Genomic DNA, 14,417 nt, shown 5'->3' on the forward strand with positions numbered 1-14,417 from the left:
TATAGTTCTCGCCTGTTTCCTTATTAATCTCGCAGATCTCGGCGGGCGGACGCGGCGAACGCAGCTCGGAAACTGCCGCGCCGATTTCATTTAAATTTTGTGGGCCTATTTTACACAAAATTGTCTAAATTTTTGAAATTTTTTTCATGTAAATATCAGTCTTTAAATAAAAGCTTTAAAGGCTTTAAAGTAAAGCACAATGTATAAACAGACCCCTACAAAAATGGATGTCGCAACGTTAAATATGCACGGATGTTAATAAAGAAAATTGTATTCTATAGCTGAATTTATTATTATTCGTATACATTGAATTATTTTTCGAAATACGTGTTTGTACTTCATATAAAAATTATTTAACTCCTTTAGGATAGAGAGATGTGATGGAGATGGACGAAAGAAAAGGTGACAAAATTCTGAATTTCCAAAATGACGTGACTTTTTTAATTTTATATTTTTATACACTATAGTACCAACTAGGGGTGCGCGAGAACCCGAAAATATCGGGAACCCGTTGGTCGGGACGAGTCGGGAAGAGGTTGATCGGGTCGGGTCAGGTTCCCGAAAATTTCGAGATTCCCGAAGGAATTGGGTTTCCCGAAAATTTTCGGAACCTGGCTATCTGTTTCTCTAACAGCTGTGCGGGGCTGTAAAGTAGTGTATAAAATATGTAAATACACAGTGTCACACACTTGTTTATGTGACACTCCGAAACCATGAATGTATTCATGAAAACAGATATAACTGGTTCGTGGGTTCTCGGAATTTTCGGAAATCTCGACTCTTACGGGAATCCCGATTATTTTGTGAATACCGATCCTTCGGGACTCTTTCGAGAATTTCGAAATTTTCGGGTACCCGTCCCGATCCCGAAAAAATTTCGTCTTCCCGGCCCGACCCGACCCGACATTTCGGATTCTCGCGCACCCCTAATACCACCTGTAGCTACATTTACACTAAATAAAAGCCAAATCTTTGAAAAAGCAGCAGTTAAAAGAAAAAATACTGCACCATAACAACTAAATGCCTTCTTCATCACGGACATAAACAATCGCTAATAACTAGCTCAATTTTGATTTTTCACCGTTCTAAAAATTTGTAGATGTTGTTAAAACAAACACGAAAATGTGCAGAAAAGACTCCCAGCGGAAGATTTCGTAGTTCCACGGAGAAAAAATCGCAAAGATCACTATATCGCCGCACCATCGTCCCAAACTAGTTCTAATAGGAAACTGGCATGAACGGCAGGGTAAACTCGCCTAAACGATCGCGTTACCTCGTGAAGACGATGCTCCAGGTGTCCCTTCAGCAGCGTGAACTGAATCCTCCGGTACTCGCCCTGCTTCGACACCTTTTTCGACGTTTCGTCGACGCTGGCCGATTTATTCTTCGATCGCAGATGAGACATGATCGTCGAGTTTATTCGTCACGAGACGGAACGGGACGGCTGCGACGACTCGACCGAGATTCCTCGATGACGGTGACAATACTCAGACAATTCGGATGGCTTCGCGGCTCGCATAATCGCGCGAAACTGATAGCCAGAGATAAAGAGGCTCTTCTGCTATTGTTGCGGAACAGTGTCGACCGCAAAATCCTTGCCGCGCGAGCGACACGCGCGCAGACACACCGGCGCACAGAATAATTATCGAAACGAGTGACCAACACACGTGACCGGTTTCTCCTCTCGATCACTCACTGTCCTCGATCAGTTGGGATTAATCGATCAGTCGGGGAAAAAACAATGTCCCTTCGCGAATTTATTATTTTGATGTCCTGTGTAATTAATTGTACAATTTATTACTTTCCACCAGGCTCGTTCTATCAAACAAAATTGTTTCGTCGGAGATCTATAGATCGTCGGATCGTTGGCAATCTAGGAAGAAGTTTGTACGCGTAAATCGCTTGAGCATAAGACACTTGAATAATTGGTCATGAGTAGACAAATGGTTGAAAAAAATGTTATTGCGGCAGTTGAGATTCAGAGTGGCTTTTTTTTTAAACAATTAAGAAGTGCTCGATGGTAAGCTTTGTAAAAAAAAAGCTTTGTTTTTATTGCTCACAGCTGAGTAAGTGATTAAACTGTTTAATGCAGTCTGCGGTTAATGCTGAATTATTTTGCATAAAAATCCACAGCCTAATCACGAAGAATCTTTTTTCTTTTTTGTTAAATAAATTTTGTGCTCGTTCCGACTATTCTGGAAGGGTCTACGTATATGTAGATGTCTCCAATTTAATTCTGGTGATTTATATCGTAGGCAGAAGTTCCCAACCGAGTTACAATTAGGTCAAAAAGACGATCCTCAGTCACACGTAATTGCCTGTTATCTAACCGCGACAAATTATGCCGCCGAGATTCGTCAGTATCTCGACTTTCCTAACACAATTGAGCAATAAAAATCGACAAGGTTCGTTCTCTCTTTCTTTCGCATTGCGAACCGTTTAGCAAACTCGTGGGGATTATGGCATCGTGCTGCGCCCGAACGAGAACACGCTCCCCGTAGGAAATCACTATGATATCCTGAACTTTCACTATGATATCTTTGTCGGCCCGGTGAAAGCAAGCGCGAACGACGGCGATACGAAATTTTCGTCGATAATCGATCCGCCGTTATCAGCCGACGCTGCAATTATCGAACGATTATGACACTCCTCGCTCGAGTGCCCCGATAAACCAAGATAGCGTTTACAACGTTAACATTTCAGCCGGCTGCGATGCCTCGACGGCCTCCAAACAATGAAAATTATTGATAAAGCCGCGCGTTAGAAAACCATGAGCTCGGCGTGTGCAAAAACAAAATGCTAAAACGCTTTTGCAATTAAAGTACTCGCTGCGCGAGACTGGGCGAGCGCAGGAAAATTGTTTCCTGGAAAATTGTTCGATTATTCCAACGAAAATACACACGTGGAAATTCGACAGGTGCAATTTTAACAAGCTCGATTTTTGCACCCAGGCAAATTTGCATTTTCCAGGAATTTTCTTTCGTTCCCGATTTTCCAAATTAATTTCTGCCAAGCTTTTGTGGAATTCAGTTCACGAAAATGATTAACCATTCTTTTATGTGCAATAATTTTCTCTTAGAAATTTTCGAGCCTACTTTTCCGAGATCAACATTGGCCTTCTAATTGAACTTTAACAAGCTCGATTTTTGCACCGAGGCAAAGTTGCATCTTCAAAGAATTTTCTTTCGTTCCCGATTTTCCAAACTAATTTCTGCCAAGCTTTTGTGGAATTCAATTAAAGAAAATGATTAACCATATTTTTATGTATAATAATTTTCGAGCCTGCTTTTCCGAGATCAACATTGGCCTTCTAATTGAACTGAATATAAATAATTGGCGATCTAAAATAGGCACCAAAAATGTAAATTTGCATGGAACGTTCGTAACTCTGATGCAAAACATTTTAGACACACTGTAGTTTCCACGTTGGTTTCCTTACAAGCGTCTTATGCAATGTGAAAATTGTCGCATAATTGTTAGTGAAGAATTACGAGATCGAGAGATTGGCTAACTATTACGCAACAACTTTTTTCCATTACGTAAGACGTGCACAATTTAAACAAATCGAGGCGGGTTTGAAGAATGTATTAGCTCGTCGGACGGATATATTCGGCTATAGCTTCATGAGTGAGATGTACAAGGATTAATAAAGTTTATTAATAGGAGATTATGAGGTATTCGTGTCTGAAATTACAGGACATATCGACCGTTTACTAGGAATATCGTGCTATAGCGAAAATGAAATTCTTGAAACGCGTTCGAGTCGCATTCAACAGAATTCTTCAATGAAGCTTCACGAGACCTATTTATAGGCTTGGCTTATAATTTCTGAGCGACTGCGAAAATCTACTATTTGGCAAGGTTCGTCTTGGAACTAGAACCGTGACTCATTTGAATTAAAAAGCTTACATTGGTCAAATTATTTTAAAACAGAGTACGTAGCTGCTCGTCATCCTTGTTAACACTAATCTACCAAGCACAAAACGTATAAAAGTGAAACGTCTTATAGAAGGGAGAAAATTCAATTTAGTTAAACTTTGTACGATTTTCATTATAATTTGTGCTTACATAAAGAAGTCAATTCAGTAATTTCCTATGAAAACGTTTTTAAAATTTCAAAAATTGTGAAATAGATTTAGTGTTAAAATGTTCCATTAAATGCACTGTTCCCTCTTTATGAAATGTTAAATAAATTTAGCAGGAGAGAGAGATTGATTGAACATCGTGTACTATGACTTCAAACAACAATATGTATAAAATTAATTTGATAATTTCTAAGTAAACTTCGAGGTTGCTCCAAGCAATTTAGCACGTTTATTTGAAACCTTTTTAAAATTTCAATAATTGTGAACTAGGTTTAGTGTTAAAATGTTCCATTAAATGCACTGTTCCCTCTTTATGAAATGTTAAATAAATTTAGCAGGAGAGAGAGAGATTGATTGAACATCGTGTACTATGACTTCAAACAACAATATGTATAAAATTAATTTGATAATTTCTAAGTAAACTTCGAGGTTGCTCCAAGCAATTTAGCACCCCTAAGAATTTTGTTTTAACTGCCTATTTAGCACAATAACTGCCCCGTCGATTATGTGCGAGTAACACACAATCAGGTGACGCTCATTGGTTCGCTTCTAAAATTGCGATCGCCATCGATCGATTTATCAGATAACTCTCAATTATTTACATTTGATTTTTCAAAGACTGTTAACTCTCTTTTTACACGAAGGGTCGTGTGATAAATCTATTTTTGCCTGTTCGTGATCAATAGACTGCGGTCTTTATGCATTTATGACAAAAGCGAGTGAAACAAAAAAAAAGTTCAAGAGAATTTTAAAATACTGTTGTATTATTTTCGGCTCAATAAGACTATTTAACAAAGGTGATCAATTTTTATCGCGTACCGGATCGTTACTAACCAGGTAGAACACTTTTATTCCGCCGTCTAGTGACCAATTACGGGTACCAGGAAGCCAATTAGCACACTTACTGCGTGTATTATAGAAGGACATTAAAGACGAGAGACGGATTTCAAGTGCTGGTACTAATTTTCTGCGAACTGATCAGCGTTTACCCAACCGTGCTAAAAAGCGAGGAAAATTGGATAAAACGAGTTAAAAATCCGTTTGAAAGTGGATAAAAAACGGTGCCGGGGGAAAAAATCGTATAAAATGAAACTCGGACGCTCTTTGATTCCGTGGAATTTTCTGATAAGGAAAATGTCAATTGGCATTGAAATACGAGTAAAATAAAAATAAAACTACACATCTAAATAAAAACTGAAGGTGAGACCTTAAAAATCAACTCTGCACTTTAAAATGGGGTATAATAATTTTGTAAATTATAGTATTTTTTCTTGATGAAAACGCTCCGTAAAATTTGCAGTCCAAAATCCTAATATTTTTATTATTTCCCAATGTTTTAGGAAAAGACTCCACTGGAGTAGGAAATTGGAGGCAAAGTCCATGTTTGACTGACCCTCAGAAAAAAACGGATTTGGATTCGAGGAGACGTCGATCGCACGTGTATCGATCACCGTCGGCCACGTGCTCGATTTCAGGGAACGCGGGAATAGATCTTCCGGCGTGAATGCATCGTGGTCAACCGGTCAGGTAACTTTCACACCTGTGCGCAGCTCGCCTGAGAGCAAAGGCGCGCTCGGGAGGGAGAAGAGAGAGAGAGAGAGAGAGAGAGAGAGAGAGAGAGAGAGAGAGAGAGAGAGAGAGAGAGAGAGAGAGAGAGAGAGAGAGAGAGAGAGAGAGAGAGAGAGAGAGAGAGAGAGAGAGAGAGAAGAGGCGTACGACGCGCCGATAGCGAATCCGATAATCCGGTCCGAGTAACGCGGACCGTGTCCCAAGGACAATTAGCCGCACTTAGTGTTCCGTGACTTTGAATTCGATTATCGCTAATTCAATGACAAAGCCGGGAAGAGGCTAGCGTGCGATCCGAGTGACGAGGAACAGTCATTCGGAGAACGAGCATGACTCGATCTGAATACTAAGGGGAAACCCGAGACCAGGTTTGTGCTAACGAGCTGAGGATCTTTATTACTATCTTCTCGACTCTCTTTTTCTTTCATTGCGCTCTTCAATTTAACTGACATTGCGGCTGGAAAAACCAGCTGCGTCTAATTGTAGACTTTTATGCAAAAATAATCTGCATTAAACAGGATCTAAATAAGAATTGATTTTCTTCTTGATCAGTTTAATGAATTTAACCCCTTGCACGCAGAATCTAATAAATATGTACGTTATTAATTTCCTTCAAACCGAAATCAAATTCGATTTTGTTGCTAGCTATTGGTGTACAATAGATATACATTTTCTTCTTCTTCTGGGAAATTATGGACCACAAAGAAGTTCTAATCACTGCAACCGTAAAATAAATTGTAGTATAAGAAATTATGTTATGGTGTCTTTTCTATTTTTCTAGTTTTTAATTTTTTTAGTGTTTTATATTTCACCTACACGACCTAGGATTGAATAAACCCAGGTCTTAGATTTTTTGCTGTTCCAAAAGAATTTTTGAGTGTTAGTGACAAACACTTTTCATCACACAACATTATCGATGCTGCAAAATCGATACCCAAATGTTCTAAAACGATCAATAACGTTACAGTCTTGTTGAAATTGTTCGAATGTAAGATAATTCAAAATGATTCAAGAAAGTAGTTCGTTATTTGTCAACAAAAATATGTAGAAAATTTAAAAACAGAATTTTTTCCGCGCATCCAAACGATTAATTTCGTTTAAGTCTACTCTAACTCGAACAAATGGCATATTTTTATAATATGCAACGACAGTGTTAAATTGTCTAAACTAATCACACTCGAAAACTGTCATAGACTGCGGATCTTCATGCAAACAAGTGTCAAATAGCATCCCCTTTCTAAATGATTCAACCCTTACGTCAATAAATTAAAAATTTTCCACGATATTCAATAATGTTATATTTTACAGTTTCAACGCACGTGTTCATGCCTCAAATATAAATTAATATATGCTCCCCCCAACCACATAAAAACCTACAATAATCTTATTTGCCAATGAAAACCTTCAAGAAGTTTTCAAAAAAAAATTGCAAGTGGTTGAAACAAATTAACCCTTTGCACTCGAGTGGTGACTCTGAAGCACCACTAGAAATTGTTGTGGCATCATTTCAAAGAAATTACAAAAACTATTACAACGTATTTGTTACTTTACAAAATTTCTATTTAACAGATCACTAAACATTTAAATATTATATGTAGAAATCGGATCAGTTTCGTATGAATAAAATGAAACTATTCTAAGACGGAAGAAAAATTTAGAATGAAAATAGTGCCGAGTGCAAAGGGTTAAGAACAGCAAACCGGTACTCTTAACACTAGGTTTACCCAGCACTAAAAGTGACTATTTTACATTGATTTATAAAAACTAACGAGAATGTGTCTATCTAAATTTTTAGCCATTTTAAAACTAACATATACCCAAAGAAATAAATTTGTTGCATAATTCCTCTGGAATGCATCTTTATAATCTCAATAATCGTAAATTAAAGATATTAGAACTTGTCATTTTGACGCGTCCCGTAAACCTAGTGTTAAATCCCCCTAAAACGTTCACCATCTCAAGTCGTAAATGCGTCAAATCCGCAGTCTACAACCCAAAACAAGCCGTAATAAACAATTCCCAACGATGCCCAGTGTTAAACAAACTTTCCACGCTCAAACCTGCAGGGGACCGCGTCAACAAAGTCCTCCTGGACACTCGGTGACAACAACAGTCATTCCCCGCACCAAGTCTCATCCCCGAAAGCACCCCCAGAGACTTCAAGAACGCATCGCCCTCGAAATTCCTCGAGTTGCCAGCAAGTCTCTGGACGTTCGCACGAGGTCCACAGAAACCACACTTCACCGGGCACTTAGCGGACTGACACGGTCACTTAGCGGGCCGACAACGATCGTCCCGAAGGTGCGGTTCACCGGTGATCGGGGGTCGTTCAGATCCGCGCACCTGCGGCGTTCAAATGAACCGCGACGGGAGTCGGACGCGCACTAAATCGATCTCCGGTGGGCCGCGATTTATTAGACTCTCGTCCGCGAGACAAAAGAGTTTGCAAAGTGGAACGACGCGCGGCGACCGCCTGCAGAACGACGCGGAAAATTCGTTTCATACCTGCGCCCTCCGAGCCGAGTCAGTAAACGTAAACAAACGCGGGCAGTTGTCGCTCGAGTGCGACAGAGTCGAAGTCACGGTACTGCACGGTTAAGTGTCCGCCACTTCCCCCCCCCCCGAATTCCAAGAAACGGAACCTCGAACTGAGCTTTCAGGTCGATTCGAAACTGGATAAGCACCAGGTAAGGTATCCACGGTTAAATTTCTCTAAAATTCACTCGGTTAACCAATTTGCATCATAAGGAAATATGAAAGGAAGGCCTTTATCACCAAACTTTTTTTTTCATTATATTTGACACGTTGATCGCCACGTCAGCCATATGTGGCTGACGGAATTATTTGTGCAGGTTTTAAAATGAATTTTTACGATGATATATTCATTGTGCTAAACTTAATTAGGATCTGTAATATGCACGAAAGTTGGAGGATTACTCAGTATCGTACATTTAATTTTTTGCAATTTTTATTTCGTTGAATTCGTTACTTTGATTTCGTGGAATTTTTGGGGTTTCTAGTTTTTGGCGTTCAAAGTGTTAAGTACAAAAATCATATTTCAGCATTATAAGGAAAAATAAATTGAGCGTACATATACGCTCCGGTGATTGTGACCAGGAAAATGAAGCGTGTATATACGCGAATGATGCAAATGGGTTAAATGTCGGTTAAACAGAATGCAAAAAAAAACGCAACCCTACGAATTTCATTGCTGGAACCTATAGAACATCACCGTGAACTATTCTATCTGACTCACGCGCGTCCTCCAGTTGAAGTCGCATCACTTAAGTGTCCGTATTCGGTCCCAACTGCGGACGCTTAATTCTGCAGTACTGTACTTCGGTGCAGCGTTCACTTCAAACGATTTTCACGCGGCTAATTCCGAAGTGTCCGTATTTTTGAAAATTGGTCCGTGAAGGGGACACTTTGGACTGTGTCCTGAATTTTTTTTTGAAATTTTTCAATACGTCCCTGGTATTGTAAAATTTTGTTGAAACCGTGCAACAAATTTGTTTTCCACTCAGGCAGTTAGGCAAAGGGCGCTAACACTGACTCGTCCCGGATCTTGTCTGGTTTTTTTTTCGTCAACGATGACAGCGGGCGGGTACAGGTCAAAGTGGAGCGAACGAAACCGCGTCGCGAGGAAAGTAAGTAGGTCTCGAGGGACAGAACGCTGACACAGAGATCTGTTGATCGAGCCAACATCCTCCGCGTACTGCCGCCGGGAACAATTGGCCACGGTGACGATACCTGACGCATGTGGGCGACCCGTCCACGTGGACTGATCGTCCAACCACTGGCCAGGTGGTGGAGAAAACAACGAATGGGGACGCGCCGTTGCCCCCCCCCCCCCTGCCCCCACAAAGGGGCGGAATCTTCAGAACCGGGGGAAATAAAAAGAATCTTCGACTGCTAACCCCTATCGCCGAATGTAAGTTTGCCAATCGCTGTCACCGGGTCTGGATCAGCTGGTAACGTTGTCGGGACATGTGCATTTTTACCTGTTCGCATCGTCGGTGGATTTACATACAGTCGTTGTCTAGTTGCTATCGCCAGAAGGTATGTACAGTATGATATACAGTGACTCCCACTAATGTCCCTTTGCACTCGGCGCTGTTTTCATTCTAAAACTAAATTTTTCTTCCGTCTTAGAATATTTTCATTTTATTCATACGAAACTGATCCGATTTCCACATATAATATTTAAATGTTCAGTGATCTATTAAATACAAATTTTGTATTGTAACAAATACTTCAGAGTCACCACTCGAGTGCTAAGGGATATTCGGACGCTTTTAAAAATCGTACAGCTTTTAATATTGGACATTGGAAATTAGCACATTTGGTTTGCTACGTGAAGGGAAAAAAATTTTTTACGAAAATTGCGATTGGTCGAAGTTGCAGAGAAAATACTAAAAGTTGTATTTTGCAACTTTTTTATGTGGACTTACATTGAAAATTTAGAAAGTACGATTTGCAGAGCTGTATGAATTATACATATTCTGAGAATTCGATGAAAATCTGTCGACGTTAAAATGAGCTACAGATGTTCCAAAATGATCACATAAGGGCGAAATTCTCTGACAGGACCAAAATTATGCGACTTTCGCCCTTAAGTTTTCATCGTTAAACGTTTGTAGTTCATTGAAACGTTGACCGATTTAGATGAAATATTCAGAATATGTATAATTGATACAGATGTACAAAACGTACTTTTTAAATTTTTAATATAAGCCTGAATAACAATGTTGCAAAATACAACTTTTAGTACTTTCTAGTACTTTTTCTCGCGTTATGTAGCGATCCAATTGTTCTGAGTTCTCAAAAAAATTCAAGTAGCATAGTCCAATATTGACAAAGTTATGCGATTGTTAAGAGCGTCCGAATATTAGTGGGAGTCACTGTACGTAATCGAAGGTCGAAATAAGTAGTTGTATTTTGTTTCTAGGCATTGTGTGTTTTTCAAAGTAGTGCTTTTACTATCGAAAGAAATAATTCACCTTGAAAATTGGCAAAATGGCGAATGCTTAAAGTGCGTATTTCGAAATTTCATGCTCTTTCGGTAATCTTTTAATTGAAAAAGATGAGACATTCAACATTAATATTTTTACCCGTTTATATACAAATTTTTTATTGTACAATTATCGATTATTATTTTATATATTGTTATTATTATTTTATAAACTGTAAAGATGCATTCTTGGGTAAGAATTATATGAATTCCCTTACCCTTATTGAAATAAGAATTGTTCATGAATAAATACATCCTGTCATTTCTGTAAGGCAACACATACTAGTCCCTTTTAATACTCGGTAGGTTCAGTGTTAATTGGAACAACTTTTTTAAAGACTGATCTAACGACTTGAATTTTTTGAGAAACTAGAATAGTTGCACCTGGTCGGAATAACGAAGAAACTAACGAGGGTTGTTTTTTACAACTTTCAGTAATTTCTTTTATTTATCTGATTTTGTAGAGTAAAGTCATTTGATTCTGTAGTCTAAAAGTTTTTTTCGCAATGCGCACGATTCATGATGTTATATAACATGAGTGTGCACAAACAACACGATTATCTATTCGTTAATATTTTATAGTTCCCCTTACCTAACTATGCCGTCCGAATACGAAACGAACTTTATCTTGTTAATTATTGCATTTAAAACGCATAACAAATTTTACGCAGAATTTGACGCACTATCGACTCACAATACAAAAGGTAGGTGATTCCATTTAAAGAAATCAAGGTGACCTTGGCCTCTCCGAAACGCCTTCACCCATATAAAAAATGTTCGCATCAGAATATTTCCCCCACTATGCCATGGAAGTTTGGTATATACAATTTGTTCATATTATTACAAATAACGGAAACATTCAAGGTGGTCAAAGTTACTGGACCACCCTGTATAATCCGGCTATACAGGAGTCTATCGTAATAATTAGAATTTTATGAATTTATGACAAAAATGACTAGTAAAAATTCCAAATTGTGACATTAGAAAAATTGAAAAACGTTGTTACGTTTTATTCAACTCGATTAACACATTAATTACCGGCGATTATTTCCTAATTTTTTAAAGTTCCTGTAATAGCAATAGCAATTTCAATCACGAACCTATCACTCACCTGCAGCAACGTAATCTAATAGTTTCTTCTTAGGGTTATTATATAAAATATGATTTTTAAGCTTGCTTCTGGTACAGCACAATTATTGGAAATTCTATTACTAGGCTTCCGGTGGATAAAGCGTTGATGCGGACAATTTTTATTTTCGCACAAAGATCCGCAGTCCAGTGTGTAATAATAATTTTAACGTTTCCGACGAGAGCCTAAGTTCCCTCCGATTCTGGTTGCACCTCGCGTCGTTTTCGCTCGCAGAATGGCGGAATCTAATATTGTCGGGCCGCCGCCTCGAAAAACGAACAACCGGGGGAATGCTTCTCCCCGTGTACTTCTATTTACCCGATATCCTTTCCGGTTTCCAATATTGTTAGGGGGTAAATAGGGCGAGACTACAGAACCGCCCACGCGTTCTATCGAGTATGTCTTGAACAATTGCTCGCGCGTTGCCATTGTCGCCTTCTCCGCAAGAAGAGGAACTCTCCACGTAACCGTGCGTGTGTTCCGCGTTAAACTCCACGCGATCGGTTAAGCTTGTGTTAGCCACGACCGGAACGACGGCAACTGAAACAATTAATCGCCTCCCGGTATCGTCGTTAGGCTAATAGCGGAAAAGCGGCCGCTTTTTGCCTGATTTCACGCTTTATCGATCGCTGGAACCGCAGATAACGACGAGTAGATACTTCAGAACGAGGCTCTACTGGTATCGGCTATCTGCGAAACCGCTTTCGGTCGATCGATAACGGGATTTTCAATACTACTCCTTTTTGTCAGATACAAATAACTCCGGCTTATCGAATGGTTTATTCACACACAATCATCCAACTAATCCCCCGTTTTTTTTTTTATAGACATAACGCCATTTATCGCAAGTCCGGTGAGTTTAACACTAGGTTTACGGAGCACTAAAAGTGAATATTTTACACTACTTTATAAAAATAAGAAGAACGTGTCTATGCAAGATTTTTAGCCATTTTTAAAAGAAATAAATTTGTTGAGTAATTCCACGTAGGTGGATCTTCATAATCTCAATAATCGTAAATTAAAAATATTAGAATCCGTCATTTTGACGGGTCCCGTAAACCTAGTGTTAAGCCAAGTTGTAAACCGAGTTCAAAACAAATATAACGCAAGTCCATTGAAAATTAAATAGCGTTCAACTTAACAATGCCACGTCACCCATATGTGGGTGACGGAATTATTTGTGCAGGTTTTAAAATGAATTTTTACGTTGATATATTCATCGTACCAAACTTGATTAGGATCTGCAATCTGCAAGGAAGTTGGAGGACTACTCAATATCATACATTTAATTTTTTTCAATTTCTATTTCATTAAATTACTTTGATTTTATGGAATTTTGGGGGTTTCTAGTTCGGCGATCAAAGTGTTAATCTTTCAAATAGGGTGAAATTAGCCAAGAAACATCGATAACAGTAAGGTAAAAATGTCCTAGACGATTTTATTTTGGAACGGTAAAATTCAATGCCGGGTCAAAAGGGACCCGGTCATCGCAGGCAGCGGCCCCTTGGAACATCAGCCATTAAAGATGAACGCGTTTATGGAAAAATATGTGCGATCCGGGTAGAGGGAGTTTTAATACGGCATGTATTGATATTATATTGTAAATAAGTTTGTGTTCATTGGATTGGTGATTTAATTAGATCTAGCCGACGCAACCTCGAGTCGACATCGGAACGGTAAACGCAGTGGAATTGAATGAAAGTAACGAAATTACGTGGTCGTGCTGAATTCCCGACGCGAAACTCGGCCACGTTCACGACAAATCGTATCGTCCCGTTCGGTCGTGGTCTCCAATACATAAATATAAATAAGTAGGGCAGAGCCCGCCTTTTCCAGATAACAACAGATGAATCGGGCTTGGTACGTACTACGGGCTCCGGTGCCAAGTCACGGTTTCCTGAATCGACCGATCGCGAAATTAGAATACGTTTCCCGACCCCCCGAAACGTTATTGCAACACGTGTTCATTTACCGAGGGATCAGAATACCGTGAAATCCAAAAAACCAACAGACAAAATAATCTTTTAAATGCGCCATTTTTTCCAATTAAAACATTGTCCCACGACCTCCCAAAACGTAGCAACACGTATTCATTTACCGAGGGATCAGAATACCGTGAAATCCAAAAAACCAACAGACAAAATAATCTTTTAACACTAGGTTTACGGAGCACTAAAAATGACTATTTTACATTACTTTACAAAAACAACATGATTGTATCTATCAAAATTTGTGGCCATCTTTTTAATAATATATATCCAAAGAAATGAATTTGTTAAATAATTCCTCATGGATGCATCTTTACAAACTCAATATTCGTAAATTAAAAATATTAGAATCCGTCATTTTGACGGGTCCCGTAAATCTAGTGTTAAATGCGCCATTTTTTTCCAATTAAAACATCGTCCCACGACCTCCCAAAACGTAGCAACTCGTATTCATTTACCGAGGAATCAGAAAACCGTGAAATCCAAAAAACGAACAGACAAAATAATCTTTTAAATGCGCCATTTTTTCCAATTAAAACATCGTCCCACGACCTCCCAAAATGTAGCAACACGTGTCCGTTTACAGAGGGTTCAGAATACCCGTAAAATCCAAAAACCAACAGACAAAATAATTTTTT

The 14,417-nt window shown here is 39.0% G+C and overlaps 1 long non-coding RNA gene across 3 annotated transcripts; it reads right to left on the minus strand.

Moving 5' to 3' along the window:
* Positions 1 to 1,658: 1,658 nt before the first annotated feature.
* LOC143359271 (uncharacterized) lies at positions 1,659 to 8,285 on the minus strand. Of its 3 annotated transcripts, none has more exons than XR_013083086.1 (2): positions 7,712 to 8,285; positions 1,659 to 1,818 (listed from the first exon to the last, which is right to left on the minus strand). It is a non-coding gene; the product is annotated as an uncharacterized LOC143359271 (long non-coding RNA). The 3 variants fall into 3 exon arrangements; XR_013083087.1 differs by having other exon boundaries at positions 1,659 to 1,847; XR_013083088.1 differs by having other exon boundaries at positions 1,659 to 1,873.
* Positions 8,286 to 14,417: the final 6,132 nt, after the last annotated feature.

This window comes from Halictus rubicundus, chromosome 1 (genome assembly GCF_050948215.1).
Source record: "Halictus rubicundus isolate RS-2024b chromosome 1, iyHalRubi1_principal, whole genome shotgun sequence".
In the NCBI taxonomy this organism is placed as follows: Eukaryota; Metazoa; Arthropoda; class Insecta; order Hymenoptera; family Halictidae; genus Halictus; species Halictus rubicundus.